The sequence below is a fragment of the Vidua chalybeata genome, chromosome 3 (genome assembly GCF_026979565.1).
Source record: "Vidua chalybeata isolate OUT-0048 chromosome 3, bVidCha1 merged haplotype, whole genome shotgun sequence".
Lineage (NCBI taxonomy): Eukaryota > Metazoa > Chordata > Aves > Passeriformes > Viduidae > Vidua > Vidua chalybeata.
The window spans coordinates 17232900-17253870 of record NC_071532.1 but is presented as its reverse complement, the minus strand read 5'-3'; the positions used below and the strand labels follow the sequence as shown (position 1 = coordinate 17253870).

General features: G+C 49.9%; 2 long non-coding RNA genes across 2 annotated transcripts; both read right to left on the bottom strand.

The window, feature by feature from the left end:
- Positions 1-4171: 4171 nt before the first annotated feature.
- Positions 4172-7416, bottom strand: LOC128786128 (uncharacterized). The gene is made up of 3 exons (XR_008430185.1): positions 7255-7416; positions 5066-5179; positions 4172-4359 (listed from the first exon to the last, which is right to left on the bottom strand). It is a non-coding gene; the product is annotated as an uncharacterized LOC128786128 (long non-coding RNA).
- Positions 7417-11341: 3925 nt separating this feature from the next.
- On the bottom strand, positions 11342-13818 carry LOC128786139 (uncharacterized). Its single transcript, XR_008430187.1, has 2 exons — positions 13577-13818; positions 11342-11396 (listed from the first exon to the last, which is right to left on the bottom strand). It is a non-coding gene; the product is annotated as an uncharacterized LOC128786139 (long non-coding RNA).
- Between the last annotated feature and the right edge of the window lie 7153 nt (positions 13819-20971).

The window sequence follows — 20971 nt, the reverse complement described above, 5'->3', positions numbered from 1 at the left end:
TTTCTGCCCTTCAGAGGGGAAAAAGGAAAACAGCATAACAAAAAATCCTCTGTGTCAGCCATAGGTCCCAATGGAGAGCACCAGGCAAAAGGGAGGGAAGGAGCAGGAAGAGCCTGGCAGGTCTTTCCACAAGCAGAGGTTCCTCCAGGAGTCTTAGAGAAGGGCCCGCTGCCAGCAGACCAGCACACTGTGTGCAGGACATGAGCCACTGCTCAGGAGGGTCTTTCCAAGGCAGCATCCCAGACTAAGCAATTGTGCCTGCCTCTCCACATCTCCCTGACAGACTTCTCTGGAAAGCTCCTCAGCCTTGGTACATACAGCAGCAACAAGGTGGGAGACATCTTCCTGTGCCACCTGGATTTTGCATGACGGTGCCCAGGGGCTGGCATCAGCTGTGCCTCTCACCAAATTGCAAAGCAATGTGGACCTCCCTTCAGCAGTCCCCTCATCCCTCACAAGGTGTGAACACCAGCTCCCCCACAGCACCCAGAGGGTTTCCCACAGCCCTGTACATGCACTCTCCTGCTCTCTTCCCCACCACAGGGCTCTGTGCAGTTTCTTCCCAAGGGAATTTGCAGTGCACAGATCATGCAGTGCTTAGCTAAAGATACCAAAGGGCCATCTGTCCTCTCACTTCTGACCTCCTGGAGGTGACCCCTCTCTTGGCACACTGCCCACTGTGAGTGTAGAGATAGGGTCTAAACACAGTTGCACAAAACGACGAGATCTCACCCAGCCCCATGAAACTCCACGTCTGGGTGCCCTCAGGGACAGCAGACAAGGCACACACCCTGGCATCAGTGACCAGAGACAGCACTGATCAACAGCCTGGGAATGTGAGGCAATGCATTTTTCACAGGGAAAAGGGAAGAGGATGACATTTTGGCTCTGTAAAGCTTTCCCTTGTAAAATATTTATGATCTGATGTGACAGGAAGAGTCATGGGCAAAACTCTACGTGCAACAGCAGCCTCCCTGTGGCTCCACACATAAGGAACAAGCACAGCTGTGCTGAGTCAAAGTGAGCATCAACCTAGCCACGTGCTCTGTCTCTGATGCTGCCTGATAGATGCCTGAGGGAGAAGAAGAGAAGAGCAGGCCAACAGTGATATTACCTCTGCATGCTCTTCCAGGCTGTAGCTCAGGACTTCCTGAGACAGAAACCGCTTTCATAACTAAGAATCCTTGAGGGACTGTTACTCCTTGTGTCTGATTAATCGTCACAGGAGTCACAGATTTGTGGCACTCACTGCATCCTGATGCTTACCCAGGGGTTCTATGAATGACTAACCCTCTTTGCTTTTGTACTGTACATGATTTTTGTTTAAGATGCCTTCCTCTGGCATCTTAAATTAAAAAAAAAAAAAAAAATTAAGTAGATAATTTTTCTTTTGGAAGCATAGTGGTGTCTGGGATGCCAGACCAGATTCTTTGACCCCAGACTCCTGGTAAGATGTTGGATACACCCACCCAAGTAATGGGATGCACAGGCATGGGAGCTCAGTCCAGTGTCTTTTCCATCATGCCCAGGTGTAATGGGGCTTGTTGCCTTTTCATGCCAGAGACATGGCTCCTGGGGCTGATATTGTCCTTAGCTGTTTGGGACAGCTCCTGCCTCTAGCAGGGAGCTCTTCCAGGAACTCCTGCAGCATACAATGGCACCACAAATTCAGCAATATTTTTCTCACTTTTACCTTGCTCTTCTATTTCATGCTCAGCAGCTCTCCCCCGGGAGGCCTTCAGTCACTGACATGGCATACCCCTCACAGAGGATGGCCATGGATAGAAGTAATTCCTTCCTTAGGTTCAGCTTACCCATCAGAGAGCTCCCAAGCCATCACAGAGCTCCCAAGTCTAAAACCAGAGATATTGAACAGGACTTTGTCTTCCAGGAGAGAAAGTAGGATAGATTATAGAGGTGTAGGCATGAAAGTGACCCTGCTCAGGTATCACCAGCACTACCTAAGAGATTCTAGTCTAAGCCCCTCTGAAAACATCACAGGAAGGATCTCCCTCCCATTGTACCCTTAGATTCTTTGCATCTTCATTAACCAGCTTGACAGTAGGAAAGTTTTTCCCCGTATCATACCTCAAATATTCCTGGACACTTATGCGTGCTGAGCCTCATACCAGCTGGAGCTTTTCCAGGACCTGTGGTTTTACTCCTAAGTATAGAGGGAAACTGTCAATTTGAATTCTCATATGTTTCCAAAATGAGTGTGTTGTGGTTATTTTACTAACATTTTTTATGTCACAGTAGCAGCCATGAGGCACTATGAATTGTACAGATGGTGAGGAAAGAATGGTCTTCCCAAAATCCTACATGATTCATGGAGAATTAGGATGCTGACAAAAGGTGGGTAGCAGGGAGTAGTAGGCCAGGAAAGTGATAGTGATGGTGACTAACATCCTGAAATCCAGGAGCCATTTAGGCTCTCCTACCCACGCCTGAGACCCTCCGACACTCTTGTGGTTTCACAGTCATATATTCCACTTTCTAAAAAAGCTTTCACTCTCCCCCAAAGTTTGTGCAAGGCCCACCCAAACAACGGAAGAAACTCACTGACCAAAGGAAGACTGATTGCACCCAAAGTGCTGACACATGCACTGCATGACCCAGCCAGGAGCTGAGCATGAGCGTTTTTCTCGCTCTTGGGAACTTCACAGCTCAGCAAGGGGATGGAAAAAACTATATGAGAGAAGTGCATTTTTAAGTGGATAGTGCCCCTTCAACAAGTTGCTACAGCCTCTGCTGAGAGATAACTGGGTCTGTCTCAGGGTATTTTGGGCTGTAGGTAAAACATCTGATGCCTTCTACTGGACCAAGGGTAGGGAAATTTGCCCTTGCAGGGCCGCTCCCTTGCTCTGTGGGAAGAAGTCCACCTCCATCCTGACATCCATAGCCATTCCCACCATGTGGCAAGGATTGCCCTTTCCAGGCAATGGAGAAAACCAGGCTTTTGATCATGCACTGAAGACACTGCTAGTCATATCACAAGGAAAAGGCTGGGGGATAGCAAAGAGCAGGAACAGTTTGCAGAGTCCATGACCTGCTCCTCACAGACCTCTGAGGACTTCAGAATAGAGGGGATATAAGAAGGAGCAGGTCCTGTGCCAGAGAATGTGGTCTGACAGACTTTGGGCTGTGGCCTGCAATCCCAGCTCCACAGGGTGACATGACAGGATAAGGCAGCACCATGTGTACCATGGTGAGCTACCAGATGTTATACCAAGAATGAGATACAACAGGGCATAGCAATACCCTCCAGCATCACCCTGACCCACTCCAGAGCTGGACTGGACTGCCTCAATGTAGGATTATTGCCCCATGCATCCAAGCTCCTGGGACCACAGGGAAGGGTTCCTACTGGTTCCCAACCCCAGGGAGGCTGGAAATCAACACCAAGAAGGGCTAACCACTACCACGGCATAGATAGCCTCAGCACGCAGAGCCACCCACATTCCTTCTCCCTGACTCCAGGGCAGAAAACCAGGCACTGCCTGGCAATCGACTGTGTTATGTGGGTTTAGGATATTGGCCAAGTTGGTAGATTTGGTGCATTGGTCATGCTGCAGGCAGGGCTGGCTGTTCACAGTGCAGCAGGGAGAACATGCTGCTAAAAGGGCACCAGCCTCAGCCACAGAGAGCTCTTGCCACACTCTTTCCACCAAAAAACCCTTGAAGAAGGATCCTGGTGGAGATGGCAACTTGCAGCACTGGCCAAGAGGATCTGCTGGTAGGCTCTTTGTCTTCACAAAGCTCAAAGGCTCAGCAAGGGAAATTATCAGGAGACTTGAATTGTCAGATGATGCTCCATCCTAACACAGAGGTGGTACCACTCACAACTTTTGCCCTGAGCCACACAGAACCTTTGCACATCCCTATTGTTCTCATATTTTGCCTCCTCACCAGGTATTCCCAAAGAAGAGAACACATGAATTTGGGATTAAAGCACTAGGCTCAGGTCTCCCTCCCCTGCATGCAGCAGGCAAACCCCTCCTTGCTTCAGTCTTACCTCCAGGACCTAAGGCTGACAGGTCCCTGCCCTCTTTTCCTGGGGTGATGGGAAAAAAAAAATCTCATCTACTGAGGGCTGTGTAGGCATCAGCCCCCATGCTTCCTGATGGGGAGCAGGTTAACACATAGCTTGTGCGTCATGTTTGCAGTTTATTTAAAATCAAAGACAGGCAGGAGAATAGCAAGGATGCGTTGGCTAAGGGCCACTTATCCTGCCACCCCCATGTGTGTAAAGTCTCCATTTGAGGCATCTGTGCTTCCCCAAGGACACATCCTCTGCTCCCGGACTGTGGGCAGAGCATCTCTTTCCAGCTGCCTCCTGCCCCCCAGCCCTGCAATTGCCTGTGAATGAAACGGAGCTATTATTGCTACTTCTTTTAAAACCCATTTCCCAGAAAAGAGGAAAAAAAGAAAAAAAAAGTAAAGAATTCACGTTAACAGGAGCCTTCGGCAAGGCACCCACCTTTGTCTTCCTGCCTCATTGCCACCCACCCAAATCAGCAAGAGCAGTGGGTGGCATTTACAGAATATCTCCCTGCTGAGAAGCAAAAGCACTAGGAAGGTGGTCCAGCTGCCAGAGTGGGAAATTCAGTGGTCTGAGAGCATTTGGACCCAAACTGAAGTGGTTTATTTCTGGTAACTCAGCCACAGCAGCTTCCAGTAATGCTCATAAAGCTCCTTTCCGCTTGGGAGACAGTGACTTCCAAGGGCCATCTCAGCTAGTGCTCTAGTCTGGCTTCCCTCAAAGCGTGCTGGTGGTAAGCTGAACTCCATGAGGGAGCTGAAGCTGACCAAGATCCCACGTGGGGGACATAAGAGATCTCTTAGCGGAACCCACAAGGCACTTTTACACCATGAGTATTGACGAGCCAACCTCATATGGTCTGGCCAGCATCCATGTGTTTAGAGAAAAAGGGATAGCTTATGAAGACTGCCTTTTCCTGTCATTCCCAAGATCTGCATTATCCAGCTAGCAACTCCCAACCTGCTCTGGACAGGTTGCTCATATCACCTCATTCCCACCAAGCCCAAGACAGAGCAGTGTTACCTGGGAATAGCCGTGGCTTCTCCTTATGTGTACTCTAGATCTAATGATGTCTGGCATTTGCACTGTCCCGTGGGGAAGCTGGGATGTTGCCTGAAAGACATCTCTTTGGGGAAGCTGCAAGAAGAAAACCAAAGCACATCAAAGCCCAGCCTTGCCCAGAGCTGTTGCACATCCAGATCCAGTGACTTCATGCCATAAGAATGCCACCAGAGCTGCACCAAGTGAAGTGAAGCTGAAGAAGGCATGGTCTGGCCAGCTACCACAAACCACTCTTTTGCCACGCCAGACGCCATCACTGATTGTTATCCTGCTTGTCGCCAAACAGAAACAGGAGGTCTCATCTATCATAGTGTCCTGCCCCCCAGTCCAATTGGAAAACAGTAGCAGGGTCATAGAGCATCAGCTTCAGCAAAACATAACCTCTGCTCCCCACAGCACCCCTTGCTCTCTCAGGGGTTTCTCCTGACTGCACGTGTCCAGCTACTTACCATTGCCACAGCTGGGCACTCAGCCCTGAGAACCTCACCCTGGCCAAAGCCGCTCCAGATCCTGGCTCCAGTGGCTAAACAGCACCACCTGGGGCATTTTATAAAGCAACTGGCTAATGCCCTTCTTGGTCATTAAAAATATTTCATGTGTTCTGCGCTGAATTCTTCACTGGTTGCAAGGGTTGCACAATCACCCCTTTTATCTGCCTGGAGTTTGGCCCCTTCGCATTTCAACTGGTGCTCCATTCACCTGAAACTGAAAGCTGTGACACGCCAGAGCCTCTCTACATCTCCTTGCAGCATTTATTCCACTATTGCACTGCCCTTATTTCTTTTTCAAGCTACTAGGTAGGCCACAGTGCTCCCTTGTTTGAGGCCATGCACTGGCTACAGCAAATTGCTTCCTGTTTTGCCTTCTGTCCTGTCATTTTAGGGTCAGAGCTGGCCATGCAGCACAGAGATGGAGAATGATGGAGCAGCAAGGAAAGACAAAACCTCTGCCCATGGAAAGCACACCCAAAGAGTACACACAGCCTGGCCTCAGCAGCATCCCACTGTGTGAACAGGCACACACAAACACAGCAACAGTGCACACACTGCCAAGCACAGACCCAAGCACTGCCATCCAACACCAGCGCACAGGTTCCAGAGCACAGCTCAAGGGATCTGCCCCTGAAGTCCCAGACGTGACTTCCTGGTTATCCCCTCTCCCAGGGGCTACTCAAAGCACTTGTTCATCTTCTAACCCAAAGTCAGGGCAAGGAGCATCAAGGAAGTTGTCCCAGCAGATTCCACTTCCCATTCAGGTAGGCAATCATTGCCAGTTTCCTGGGGTCAGCCAGGGGCTGTTGCTAGCACAGGAAGGAGGGATCTCATTCCCAGCTGATGTGGAAATGATGGGGATCAGCTGAGAGCCTATTTCCACTCACTCTGCTGCTTCAGGCTGTGATCTGGCCTTTCCTTAGTCACTTTAATGACTGAGCATATCTGAATTTCCTGCCAAGGTTCAATCACAGGGATGGAGAGAGAGAGAAACATATGCAGTTAAGGGGAAAGGCAAATGAGGCAAAGGGAGGGAGAGATATATTATCTTCAGCACGTCAGCTTGGGAAAGAAAGTCCTGAGGAAACGAAGGCAAGCAAAGCAATATATGCTAGCAATGGATGGTCTTTCCCTCAGGCTAGCCAAAGACCAAAGCTGGGCAGTGAGGTGAGGTGCTGCAGTAAGAGAGAAACACAGCCAAAGAGCAAAGGACCCCAGTAGGGAAGGAAGAGGAAGAGAGGGAAAAGGTGAATGAGGATGTAAGCATCTCCATCCTCCACACAGACTCCCAGGAGCCTTCAGACTCTAGACAAATGAATTAGTGAGAATTAACAGCCAGCAGAGAACAGGTGGCCAGAGTGGCTTGGATGCAGTGCAGGCTTGCAAAGAGCTTGCTGATCACTAAAGTTCATAAACACAAGAGCCCTGTGGTGCCTCCAAGTACCAGTGGCCCTCTCTGTGGGAAGCCCAGTCACTACAGCACTCAACCCTACTACATGATATTTTCCAGTAAAGGTATGTTTCCTTCCTGTCTGTGCCTCTGCCTCACCACTCTGCAAAGGAAAATGCCAGCAGGGATGTAGCAATGCTCTGTGTGCCCCAACAGGGCAACGAGGCCAGGAGCATGCCTGTCCTTTCGGTTCCTTGTCTGTTGCTCACCCTGAACCAGGATGTCCCCTCTGTCTGCCAGTGGCTATGGGTGAGGTTGGCTCAGGCTTCTCAGTAAGGAACCCAAAACTTCTTCTCCTCATGCCTCTCCACTTTGCTGATTTCACACCACTGCTTCCACCGCACTCAGTTTGCACTCTGGGGAAATGAGCCTTGAACTTGTCCTGTCCTCCTGCAGTGAGCAAATTGTCCTAGGAATGCTGGAAGTGCTCTGCCAGGTCAGCTTTGTTTGTCATTGTGGTGTTTGCCAAGCCAGGACTCAAGTGCAACCCAGCCTGAGCTTCCACAATCCACCTGCCTTTGCTGTGAGGCCCCACACCTCTGGCCTTCTGCAGCCCCAGCACCTAAAGGAGAGCAGGAAAAGCTTTTTCTTGGCTTTGGAGAGGGGCAAAAGACAGAGACGGTGATAAAAAGAGAAGAGCTGATGGTATCTGCAGTGTCTTCTCTCTATAGACTTGGTTGCTTCTGTCCTCAGTTCTGCAAACAGCAACAAACACAGTGCATTGGTATTACTGCCAATGTTTTAATTATTATTACTAATAACACAATTGATATTAATAAACAGTGCTTTCTGAGGAGTGGAGGAAAGCCCTACAGCAGATGCAAAGGAGAATGAAGTCAAGGAGATGAACTTAGGTGGATATCCCACACCAGCACTCCCAACACCACACTCTACCCCTACATCACTGCTCTCCCTCACCCCATGGCCCATCTGGTATCTCCCAAAGAGCACTGTGGCATCAGGACAGAGTCAGTGTCCTGGGCTTCCTCTCAGCTCCTGGGAGCCACCACGCTTAGTCTCACTTCACAGCAGTACTGAGCTGACTTGGAAACCACTGTGAGTAGCCAAGGAGAGGAAATTAAATCTGAGGCCACTTTGCCACAAAGCTTCAGAAGCTAATCAGAGAACTTTATTAAAAAATAATAATGGTGATAAAAAGAGAAAAAAGTAAGCCGCCTTGGAAGTCGTTCAACTGTGAGCAGCTGAGAGCATGGGAGGCCTTTCCAAATGCAAATACAAGTGAGCCTCCTCAGGGCCAAGCTGTGCTTGGGACAGCAGGTTGCAGTTATCAGTCATGCTGAGCTCCAGTGCCAGATCATTTCTGATCAAAACCAGCCCCTGCTGGGAATGAAACACATCCCCTCGCCACTTTTTGCCAGGATCAATTCCCGCCCGGACAGCAATGAATGAAAGCATTTCACAGAAGCTGGTGGTGCTTCTTCCCAGAAGTTTTCTGCTCTGAAGCCAGGGAATCCCCAGTGGCATGCCTGAGGCTTACCCAAGTTGCACTCTGTGGGTAGTCAGAACTCTTCCAGCACCTGGTGATGTGGCAAAACCAAGATAATCTCAAAAGTCTTTCGTTTTTAAATTTTTTTTTTAAACAAGTGTTTACAAACAAAGTATTGCTCAGAGGCTCAGGGTGCACAGCTGGGGTACACTCCCCTTGATATCACAGAAATCAGATGGAGAAGCATTGGCTGTCCTCAGAGACATGTGCACCTTGTAATTGTATTTCCTGAACTCCCTCCTTGGTACTCCTTTCACCACCACTGCTAGGAAGAGTGAGAAGATGGGAAAGTACCACCAATTTCCCTCTAGTCCATTCTCCAGCCAAAGCATGACTGAAACCCATTCAAACAGGGAGCAGCCAGGCCCTTCCTGGGTATAAGGTTCTATGGACTCTCCTGTCCCAACTCTCTCAGGATGGGACCGATAGGAAACCAAACATCCTGTACACACAGAGCATATGGTACAGCAGGGGCATGAGCTCATTGCCCATTTCCTCTTAAGCATGCCTGCACCTGCCCTCAGTCCCGCTCCCAGAATGTAACGAGGTGCAAAGCAACTGCCAGCTCATGCCGACCTCTTCGTTCCCCAGGCAGCGTCTGGGGAGCAGCTCCCCTCCCATTTCCATCCTTGGGGCACAGTGGAAGCAGAAGAAAGTGCTGCTCCTCTGCTCCAGGGACAAAGGAAACCTGCAGCCCAGACTGCTGCAAGTCCAGGTACTTTTCCAAGAGTTTTCTCCCCTCCAGGCAGCATCCACCAGGCTGAGCCCCCAGCGCCTTGCCAGTGTGGCAACGAATTGCTCCAGCAACTGGGCTCACCCCTCTCCACTGGCTAAGTCCTGGAGAAACTCATGGAGTTACAGGAGAAGGAGAGAACACAAGCACTTAGGGCAAGGAATTAACAGGCACTGAAAACCTGAGACAAACCCCTCAGCTAAGGGAAAGAGGCACTAGGGTCCCTTCATTATGTCTTGACCACTATCTATGAGGCTTGCCCCTGCAGTCTCTGTTTTCCTTTGGGCCAACCCCAGCATGAGTCCCTTTCTACTTCTGTTATTTCCACCATGTGGTCCATTAGACAGCTGGATGTCTTGGACATAAAAAGCACCTCTCATGGCTAAATTGACTGTACTGCCTAATCCTTCATCATGGCTGGGAGTTTTCATCTTGAGGGAAAAGTGACAGAGGTCACTTCACTGCCTGTTAGGTTAAATGAGACTCTCTCTGGGGCTCTCCTTGAAAATCAGTCATCTGGGAGCTGTGAAGTGCCCCCAGAGAGGCATAAGCAAGGCAGGGGAGAGCTGAGAAGGGAGCAGAAAGCTTACCCACAGACCTGGAGTGCATCTTAAGCACTGATATTGAATAAACTCCAGGAGCAAATTCTCCCTTTGCCCAAGGACACCCTCACAAGGGAAAACACATGAATAAGTAAATCCTGGAGGAGATTGCATCAAAAGCCACAAGATACTCCTTTGCCTGCAGCCCCCCTGCAACCAGAGGAGATATTTACACCTTCACTGAAAGCCACCAGGATTTTCCTTTCCTCTGCAGCCCACTCTGCCTGGCAGAAGGGGCCAAGGTAGGGAGGCTGAAGTGGCTGCCACAGCCCCTCAGGCTCTTTGTGAACCTCCACCCTGGTCCTAGGCTTCAGGAGATCATTATCAGTTGCAGGTGACTCCCGGATTATCTCTCATCACCCTTCAAGCTCCTAACATGGTGCATTCATTACAAGCCTCCTCCCTTCTCAGGGGCAACTTGGCTTTCCGGACCCCCCTGCTAGTTTGTCAGGGATGTTGGGACACAGAAGGGGTGGTGGAAGACATAACCAATGGTCCATGAAGTGCTAATCCTGGGATTAGCCAGAGTTCAGAGGTTAATTGCAAAGGTGTGGAGAGAAAGAGGGGGGCACAGGGACCACAGGTAGACCCAAAGACCCACAGGTAGACCCACGGGTAAACTCTTCCTAAGCAGCAAGGCTGGCCCCAGGTGGGCTGCAGTTTCTGAGAGACAGTGTGAAGGAGGCAGTATTCTAGGAAGATGTGATCCCCCACTTGTGGTCAGAACAGCTCATCCCCCACAGTTCCTGACCTATCTCCAAGCCACTGAGCATCTCCTAAGCCCCGGGTCATCAAACTAGCACTGTTTACCCCACAGGGGGGTGAAGAAACTAAACCCACCGGCGACTGTGCATGGCTCTAATTCAATCCAGGTTGTGCATGAACATAAAATGGGAACGTGCAGGGCAGATATTTCAAAGGAAGGCAGCAGGATTTACAAATCTTCCCACCCAGACTGATTTCTCAGACATCTCTGTGGCAGACAGAGGCATCCCACAGGGAGATCTGAATGGGCTTGCAAGCAGAAAGAAGCATAAACGCTTCAACCTCAATTCATTATCAGACAACATCACTAATTTGCTCCAGCACAACCCTACCAAGTGTGGGTTTTTTTGCTTCCAGACCGTAGAGTGGCTATCTCTCCTGGATACAGCTCTTTGATTATGTAGCTTTACCCACTTGTGGAGAGCTGCCTGTGTGCCCAAGTGTGGCAGAGGCAGCCCTGTGCTACCCATTGAGCCCTGCTGATTTCAAGGAGAGAACAGACCCCTCCCCAGGGTCTCCAGGCAGCAGCTCCTGGGGAGTCAGTGCTGCCGGCCCACCAACAGGTTCCTGGCATGCCCCTCACCCGCCCCATTGCTGCCACATCCCCAGGGCTTTCCTCTGGGATGTCATTAGTCAGAAACTGCAGCATATGACCACACATCTGGAAGGAATTAGATGACAAGAGCCTCTGCCAGCTGTCTTCATTTAGGTTTGTTCATACTTGGAAGCGCTCTGCAGCATGATCTGTAAAATAAAAAGTTGTGCTGATTGACACAAGCCAAGGGTTTCCTCTGAGGCACTCCCTGCCCCCATCGCTTCTGCCCAGGATGACATTAGTACTTATTACATCCCAGAGGCTGGCTGTGTACTACGGAGGAGGTTGTGTAAGAATAATGATGGCACAGCTGTTAACCATTGCCTTTCTCCATGTCAGAGCATGGCCAATTCCAGCATGGACAGGGAGCCCATGGGAATGAAACCCTAGCTGACAATTGGACAGACCCAATGATACCACCAAACATCATCACCTAAGGGGCATCCAATGGATCTTTGGGACAGCCCTGCTGGGAAGCCAGGGCCTGTCCCTCAGGACTTTACCCAATGCTGAGTGCTGCAGTATGGGCATCCCATGGGCTGTGGCACAGCTGGTTCCTTCCCTATCCCTATTTCTGTACTTTGGGCTTCTCCAGCCTCCTTCCCAGACCCCAGCAGCCCCTGAGCTCATGTGTTTTGTTCTGCTCTGAGAGGGAGGAGAGTCCTCTACTGCAGTAGTCTGGGGACTGGCCTCCCTCCAGCAGACCCTCCTTGCCACAGACCTCCATATGTCAAACTGTGACAGCTGGGCAGGTTGTCCTGCCTCTGCTGTAAAGAAGGAGATGGGGAGAGGGACACCAGTTCTGTGGGACACATGAGGCACTGGGTAACATAGCAGACACCATCCTAGCAGTGGTCTGTCAGCGGGGTTGGGCACATGCCCGCAACTACAGTGCAGGCATTCCTCACCCAGGAGTTCAGTCTAAATATCCCAGATACGTACAACACCACTGAGCTCAGGAAGGGTTGCAGAGCTCACTGGAGAAGCAGATGAGAAGTTTGGGAATCTCCCTTTTTCATTCCACACACCAGTTTCCCATCTTAAGCTGTTTTTGCAGGCTTGCCTCTGGGAGATTAACAAAGTCTGGGGTCAACCAAAGGAGGCTATCAGGAGAGTAGTGTCTAAGCTTCACTGACTCTTCATGGATTTGTCAACAGACTTTGGATCAGCTGTTCCCAATCTAATAATCCAAGTCCCACACATGAAGTGAGGGGCTGCTGGGAAAACAGCTGATCTTTTTTTAGGATCTCCCAGGGTTGGATCCTTCCCTCAAAAGATGAAGCAGAACAGGAGCATCTAACCCCTGACATTGAGTCCTTCCCAAGAAACAGGATGCTGCTGTGGGGAGGGCAATGAGGAGGTGTGATGCTGCCAGAGTATGTACCCCTGCAGGAGCATCATGTGTTCACACAGCCAGGTAAGCTTCCCTTAGCTTTTGCAGGGCACCCAAAAACAGCACAAGGGGCTCACGACAGAGCCAGGGTAATTGTCTCGCCTGTGTGACACGTGATCTCCCAAAAAGGCTGCTATTGCTGGGCCCCCGCCAAGGGATTGCATTCCTAAGGACATGGCTTCAATTAATGTATTTTTTTTCCCATTTTGTTTAAAATTGGGGTTGAGCTGCTTCTAAACAGATGTGTTGGGGCAGCCAAATATTTGTGCTTTTGCTGGTTGTTTGGCATCCATGCCTGGCTAATGCTAAATTCTTTCTGTTTCCTCCCACAGGCAGTGAGTGAGAAGCATCTCAGGAGATGTGGTGGGCACCCTCCACTCAAATGCCCGGAGAATCACATTCAGACAGGTCCCTGCTGCCACGATGTCTTATCTGCAACCCTGGTATCTCCTACATCAGCTACATGCTATGGAAGCACAGGAAATATGAAAGCAGTTTCTCCCCTGGGAAACTCAGGAAAGAGTGCCCAGCACTGGAAGGAGTGGACAGGAGGCCAGGGAAGGATCATGCTTGTACGGGAACAACAAGTAAAGCTGTCCTGCAGTCACTCTGCTATCCTGCAGCCCACACCGAGAGTAACCAGACAAGCAAACCCCCATCAGAGGGGTTCCACTGGCCCCTGTGAGGGTGCCACAGCCCCACAGAGCCCCAGTAACCCGTTTTTTTTCATGCCCCCACTCAGCTAGGTAACTGTGTCCATTCTGTGGAGGTGGATGGCTTTGGAGATACCCTAAGCTGCAGGAAATGTAAGGATGCACTGGAGGAAAAAGGCATCACACCAGGGGGTGGCAGCAAGGCCAGCACCTTCTGTCCCTGTGCTCACTGCAGGGACAGAACCCACAAAACTCAGCAAAGTCCTCAGGGACTTCCACCCACTCAGCGACATTCTCAGCTCTGGCTTGTCCAGGAATGTGTCTTCGGAGACGATTTCCAGCTGCCTGCGAGGAGGCTTCTCCGCACGCAAACCCTTGAGCTGGGCGCTGGGAAATCCCCCTGCTCTCGGCCAGGACCCGAGCGCTGTGATTCAGAGGCAGGTGGCCGGAGGGACAGCTTACGTGCGAGCGCCGATGGAGGCGTGCGGGCGCACGGCTGAGTCTGCTGCGTGCATTGGGAGCGGCGCGCAGACACCCTGCGACCCAGAGCGGCTTCGCCAGCTCGGCGTCAGCCTCGGCTGGGGAACGCGCCAGCGTCACAGACGCGGGGGAAACCTCTGCCTGTCTCATCCTTCGCTTAGGAGGCGTAAGGGATAGCGTCGTGCAGTTCCCTCCTCCTTCCTTCCCGTGCAGACACAGACCTATTCGTGCTGGCAGAAAACCGCAGTCAGCTTCAGAGTTGCAAGTGGGGCTGTCTCCACAGACTCCAGCCTCTTAGCACGCTTGGCCACATGCAGGGTTAAACACAGCCCCCTGCCCCCACAAGTGGTCTCACCAAAGCTCCCAGAGCCTGACACGCCACCTTGACTCTGCAACAACCTAATACCAGTGGAGAGAGCATTAAACCAACTGCTCTGGCGCAGCAACCTGATCCACCCCTACCCAGTCACGCACCTGGACACTCATCCATGATGCAGACAACCAAGCTAGAAACAATCCTAAGCACATCCTCTGGCTCTGAGCCTGAGGCACCATGGTGGGAGGAAGGCATTTCAGCATTGCAAGCTTTTGTTCCCATTTACTAAGGGATAACCCATGATGCTATCAGTTCACCCCAATGCCAGGCTAGCTAAGCCCTCCCTGCTTCCTGCCACCTTTTTTCCCCTCTCCTCCATTTCCCAGGTTCCTCTTTTCTCACCACTGTCTGAGTCCAGATGCTCAGGACAGACCCGGATATCAAATGACAAAGCACACTAGTCAGGTCAGTCCCTGGATACCCATCAGCAGCTATTTGGGTCTCACTCAGGGGGCTTATTCTTGCTGTTGGCTTATACAACCACCAAATCCTCAAATCTGTGACTGCAGCCCCACAAGATGAGGTGTCATGAACTTGAGGAAGAGAGACATTTTACACTAGTCGCTTTACAAATTGTTTGAGACTATAGTAAAATTCACCCTTGAGCCATCAGCCCAGTGTTCAGCACCTCAGCAGCATGTCAAGCCAGAGAAAGGACAGAGGATGGTGGAGAGACATTGCTTTTTCCCTGATCACCAACTCACTCATGAGCTCATCACAGTGCCCCAGACAGGTCAAACTCCAGAAAGCACTTCTCCTGAAACAGCCACCAGGATGAGGCCCTTCCCTCTTAGCAGAAACTTCTCATGATAACACAGAACTTCCCTTGTTTCCTCAATACCTGTGATTTAGGGCTTTGATTGCCCAACGCTTGTGTGATAGGCTTGAAGGGAAGGGCATGGAGGTCAAGCTGGTGTCCTCAGAACTTGATGACCATCATCCCCAAAAAGCCTCAAGCATGTCTTGGATGTCTGCCCTGAGTCATTCCCTGTTGAACTCAACATAGCCACACAGTAAACATCCTACTCTTCAAGCCAGCAACGTCGGCTGCTGACTGTCCTGACTGGCTGCTCACATACACTACTCACGTATTACTAGAGAGCACTCACAGATCTGTCACAGCATCAGAGTAGAACTGTATTTTTCCAGTCTGTCGTGACTCACTGGTGAGCAACTGGGGACGTGCGGATTGTGTCTGGTGATGTTGTGACATGCATACACACATCTGGGGGAGTAATTAGATCGGTGGCCAAACTCTAACCTCAGCCTTCCTCTGTGGTCCCATACTCAACCTGGAAACCAGAGATTGAGGGCATAGTCTGGCCTTGCTGACCCCAGGTGAGGGAGACCTCCAGTTCGAGGACATTCCTGGGCCAAAAGATACTCTGACGTTCATTTTAGCCCTTTTCAACCAGTGCCTTACAGGCACTGTGAATGCTGGTGAGATATGAGAGGGGGAAGGATGCTGGTGAGGCTCAGCTCCCAAAGCCCAGCACCAGACCCTGTGGTGCATGTCCCCAGGGCGCACCATTCCCAGCCCCAACTGCCCCCATCATTCTCCCCAGATCCTCAGCTCAGTGGCATGTCAGGCAGGGCATATTCCAGCAGGTATAGCCAGTTCATGCTCAGCTACAGGATATGAGACCTCATTCCTCAGGAGTCCCATGCTGGACAGGCAGAGATTAAATCCTCCAAAATTTGCTCATAGAAGACCTTTTCTCTTTCCTTTGCCTTTCCATACCCTCCATCTCTCTCTCCCCACCTCTGACAACCCTTCTGTACTCCCAAGGAGGAGGCAATGATAACAGCAGAGCTGGATAATATCACCTCTCTGATGCCCAGAAAGCCTTTGGTATGTTTGCTAAGTGCTGTCTTGGGGAAGCTGCAGTCCATGCTCAGGCAGGCTGACACATGGGGGAGGGTTTCTGCTGCCTGGGGCTCTGGTGGGGAGGATTCGGAATCTCCAGACTGGGCAAGGTGTGAGCAGACTAGGCCCCTGCAGATAAATTCCAGGGGTGAGATGGGGTGCAGCTGCTAAGGAGCAGGGAGGGAGCGACCGCCCAGCTTGGCAGGGCAATCCTTCTAGATGAAGAATGGCTGTAGTTTAAAAAATGCAAAGTTTTCCTGTATTTTCCTACCAGTGCATTGTCAATTCCACCTCAGTTAAAGGCAGACCCTGGGGAGCACACAAGGCACAGGACAGGCAGCAGCAGGGCAAACCCACACACCCTCTGGCAGTATCACCATCACCCACCAGTTCACACCAGTGAAGGATTTCCCTGGTTGCCAAAACACCACTGCTTTTTTGTGGGGAGGCCTGCTGCAGGGCCATGGGATACATGCTGCGTCCTCCCTGTTTTGCCAACAGTAAGGTCAGAGAAACCCAAATCTGTAAACAGACTACATCCATTTTGAAAAATCCTTTCATCCTTCCTAAAAGGATATATTGAGGATATCTGCTCCTGTGCTGTGCATCAAAGCTAAAACCAGGTAAAATCAGGCTGGCCTGGCAAAACTTGCCCTCGCTATTATGGCTTGGCACAGCTAGGGACCTTTGGGGGTTTCACATGATTGTCTTTCAGCAGCTCTTGTACACACAAAACATGAAGGTAGAGAGCTGCTCAACCTCTTCTCTCCACAGAGGAAGCAGAAGTGAGTGTTTGCAGGCTGCTTTTAGAGAAGAGAAGCCCACCCAAGCCCAGCCCTCAGCCCTCCCCTTCACTCCTCGCCAGCGAAAGGGCTTGCTGGGGCCCCAGCTGCCTCTCCACCCCAGCTATCTCACCAGATGTTGGTCATTAACAGGGACCAGTGTGAAGCAGGGCTGGCCTCTGGGAGCAGCCTCCCTGTGCTGTTAGTGGTAGTGTGTGTGAGCGAGAGCGTGTTTGTGCAAGCCAGCATGTGTGTGTGCAAGCGCGTCTCCAAGGGCTGCAGCGATTGCTCCTTCGGCCTGATGCCAGAGGTGAAATGTCTTCCTTGCACACTCATGCTCTTGGCTTTTTGCTCACCCTTGCCCCCTCACTGTTTTGTAAAGCCTCAACAGCTGAACTATCCAGAGGCCAGGAGCTGGAAGTGTCCCTCCTCCTCAGCTGTGCTCACATCCAGCATACGGTGCTTTCTCAGTGCACAGAGGTGCCACCTTCTGATGCCATTTCTGCCGTACCCATTTGGCTCTTGTTCTTGTCAGCCCACTCAGACACACACACAAAAAGCCTACCCTTCTGATTCATCTGCCGTAGGTCCTGAGGAAAATCAATCTTCAGCTTTTGTTTTCAGAGGATGGAGTGGGAACTGTTTACTCAGTGAGATGATTGAGTCATTTTTTTCTCCTTTACACCAAGTAACGGAAAACCATTTCAAAGGGAAAGGAGTGGGACCGGATCTGGCATCAGACAAAAGTTGAATGAACCCAGACAAGAATCAAAGACAAACAAAACTTTGGGGTGGCTTGTCCATAATACTGATCAGTCCCAACCCAAGTTCTCTGCCACCACAATCAGAAAAATACTTCATTAAGTAAGGGTAAAGCTACAGCCTAGAAATCCTGGCTCCTCATCCCCTGTCCTGGCCAACCTAAACCCCTCCTGCTGCTAGGACATGATTTCAGCAGTCCTGCCTTCCAGGGGCCTGCTTCACCTCTTAGGTCAATTCATCTCCTAATGCTGGGAGGGAAGCTCTGGAGTCCTGCTCTGGTGGTTTGGCATTAGTATTTGGAAGAGCTTTTGTTCCACCCACTAAACCCTGCAGGGGCTGTGGAGGCACCTAGGGATAACGCAAAAAATGGCACTAACTTTGTCCATACACATGACTCCTTCAAACATGGACACAGGGTCCTCAGCTCATGCCCAGCTTGATGCCAGCAGGATTTGAGGTCGAGCAACTCCATCCTAGAAGGATAGAGGAAGAATCTTTGACCCAAACTGAAAGAGAAAGTAACATTGTCTCTAATATGAAGGTTTTTTCTCCTCAGATATTTGTCTGACCTTACAGTCTTCTCCATCTGGCATTTACACACTGCAGCAGATGCAGCCAGAGTGCAGCAGACACTGGGTGGCTGCTTAGGAAGATGAGCAGAGACTTGTTGCCCTTCTTGCTGCAGGACCCATGGCAATCACTGCTGTTCTGTCATGAGGAGCAGCACCTGGGAGATGGCTGCTAGTGCTCAGTGGCTGATAGATTTAGCATTTCCAAAACTTTCTTTGCCACAGTGGGTCAGTGGTCCTAGGGGTGGCCTCAGCTCCCACATGGGCCTCTTGAAGCAAAAAAATAAGCAGAGATTGCAAAGCCATGGACAATGTATTTTACAAAGACCTCTGTTGCTAAGCAGAGATGCAGCTGGGATTGACACTAGTTGAAGTCTCCCTCTTTCCCTCTTGGCTCTGCTCCCAGATATAATGAGTTGTATTCAAGGACCTGAGGGGTCCTGCTGCCAGATCTGCATCCAACAGAACATGCACGGGGCAACCCATGGTCATGTAACCCCCAAGACTGGAAATGTCATCATTGACTTCACTGGGTGCATTTCACTGCTCTCCAGAACCCCACAGAGCGACTCACTGACATCATTGCTATGGGCGGGCTTGGCAGAGGCAATGGGGATGAGGCCCAGACCAGCCAGCAGCCTGGGGATGGTCGGCATGGTTTCCACATGTTAGTTCTTCCTCAGAAGTCCATCTTTGCTGCTCAAAAGCCTCAAGTGCCCTCTTTAGCTCACCAGTGCAATAACCGTGACTGCTGCTACGTATGCAATTTCAACATACTTACACCAAGACACCCTGGCTAAGGGAGCAACCAGCTGGAAATTCTTCAGCTGATTCTGCTATAGGCACAGGGAAATTAAATCAGTCATCCATGCAGAGTCCATCCTTTTTGTTGAGTTTGCTATGAAATAAAAGGTTTTCACCACTGCTGGAATACTACCAACAACTCACAGCAGGATTTTGGATGTACACACATCTGTGCTTCCCCAAATGTACCTGGACAGTAGGTAAGTGGGATGGGCAGAGAAGAAAGGGAAAGGAGGAGAAGGAGACAGAGACAGGAGAGACAGCTGGATAAGCATAATAGCAGAGCACTGCTCAAACAATGAACAGCAGAGAAAGAATAAGGGTTGCCAATATAAATTTACATTATTACATCCCACATTGGTCCACAGAATCCATTAAGCAGACAAGAGGCCACAAGACTCTTTCTCCCAGTAATGTTGCTTTCCAAAAGGAAGTTAAAATGAGCACAGGTTTGACTTTATCTGGAGCAAAATGCACACACCAAACAATGGTGTTGTCCACAAATAGGCAATGAGAGTGGCTCTGCATCTCAACACTCGAAAAATGAGAAAAATGAAAGCTATATGTAATAAAATAAAGAGGATAAACGTAACCTGTGCTAATGAGCAGAATAACTAGCTCCTCCAATAGACTAACACATTGATCTATGTGCACATTATCACAGAGCAAGATATGCTTGAAATGAGGTAAGATTTCATGACATTTTGGAAAGTGAGAGGATGAAGACTTACACACACACAGTCTCAGTCAGGGTACTATGAATAGGGCTTTGTTTTGTTATGAAAAATACCACTGGAGTCATTATTGATGAAGAGGAAGATCACAGGTCTGTTACCTCAGCCAAAAGATTGCACTTCCTACACCCTAGTTTTTCCTAGTACTAGGATGTGCCATTGGGTTCAGCAAGGGAAAGTGCCAAATCTTGAATCATCAGGACTTCCTGTTCACTCCACAGTGACTCAGAAGACATATTTCTAAATTCTATCCACTTCTTCTTTCCCTTTTCACCATGCTGTTCATATTAGATAAGGGTAGTCAGGCAGAAAATATTACACAGCCTGATTTCTTTTACCTGGTGTGTCAAACTAAAGATCCATTTTTTGTTTTTTTTTTTTATTTCACTTGCGTGTACTAGTAGGCAAAAGGCTTACTAAGTAACTTTGCAGTGCATATTTTCTCTATGAGATTCATCTGGTGCAAGATGATTTCTGGTATAGATTCTTTTCTGTGTGGGAGACTGACGTGTCTGGACTGGATCTTACCTGATATTTCTCAGCAAGTTTTCTTGCTGGTTTTTTAATTGAAAAAAAAAATCAATTTACTGGAAATTAACAGCTTTGTGGAAGTTTATCAAGGCTGACAGACCACATGGGTCAAGGTTAGGTCTGCAAGAGGGATGCAGGAGATCCAGATTCACAGTCTGCATCAAATGGGCCAGAGAGACTGATTCATGACACTGCTGTAGTTGCTCTGGCAGGATCCCTCACCTAATGAATAGTGAATCCCTTACACAACATGAAAAAGCTCCTTGGGAAGAGGGATACCACTTCCACACAGAAACTTGCGGGATGGGAAAAATGTCTGGACACTAAAGACTGAGATCTCAGTCCCTGCTTCAATCCAAGCAAATATTTAAGCAGCTCTCACTCAGCATCTTCAAAATACTTTGTGCCACATTGCCCACAGTGCTCTGGGTGGCCACTGCAGTGACCCGTGCCTGGCAGGTCTGACCTGAAGCCCTGCTCATGTATCCTTTCACTCAGGGGATTAGTAAGGACAGCTGAGCTGCTCCCAAAGCACATAACCAGTTGTTAAAGAGTTGAAGCAAAGTGCTGAACACCTACAGAGTAGTGAATGGTGACCACAGATATTAAAAACTGTTGGGAAGCCAGTTAATGAGCCACATCATTGCTGAGAAAACAATAGGGCCTAAATCTCCTAAAAGGCTTCCACTGGCATCCCAAAAAGCAGATGGGATTTCAGGTGCTTCAGGCATCCCACTGGAAGCCCTTCTCACAGGCCATGGATGGTCCCTGTA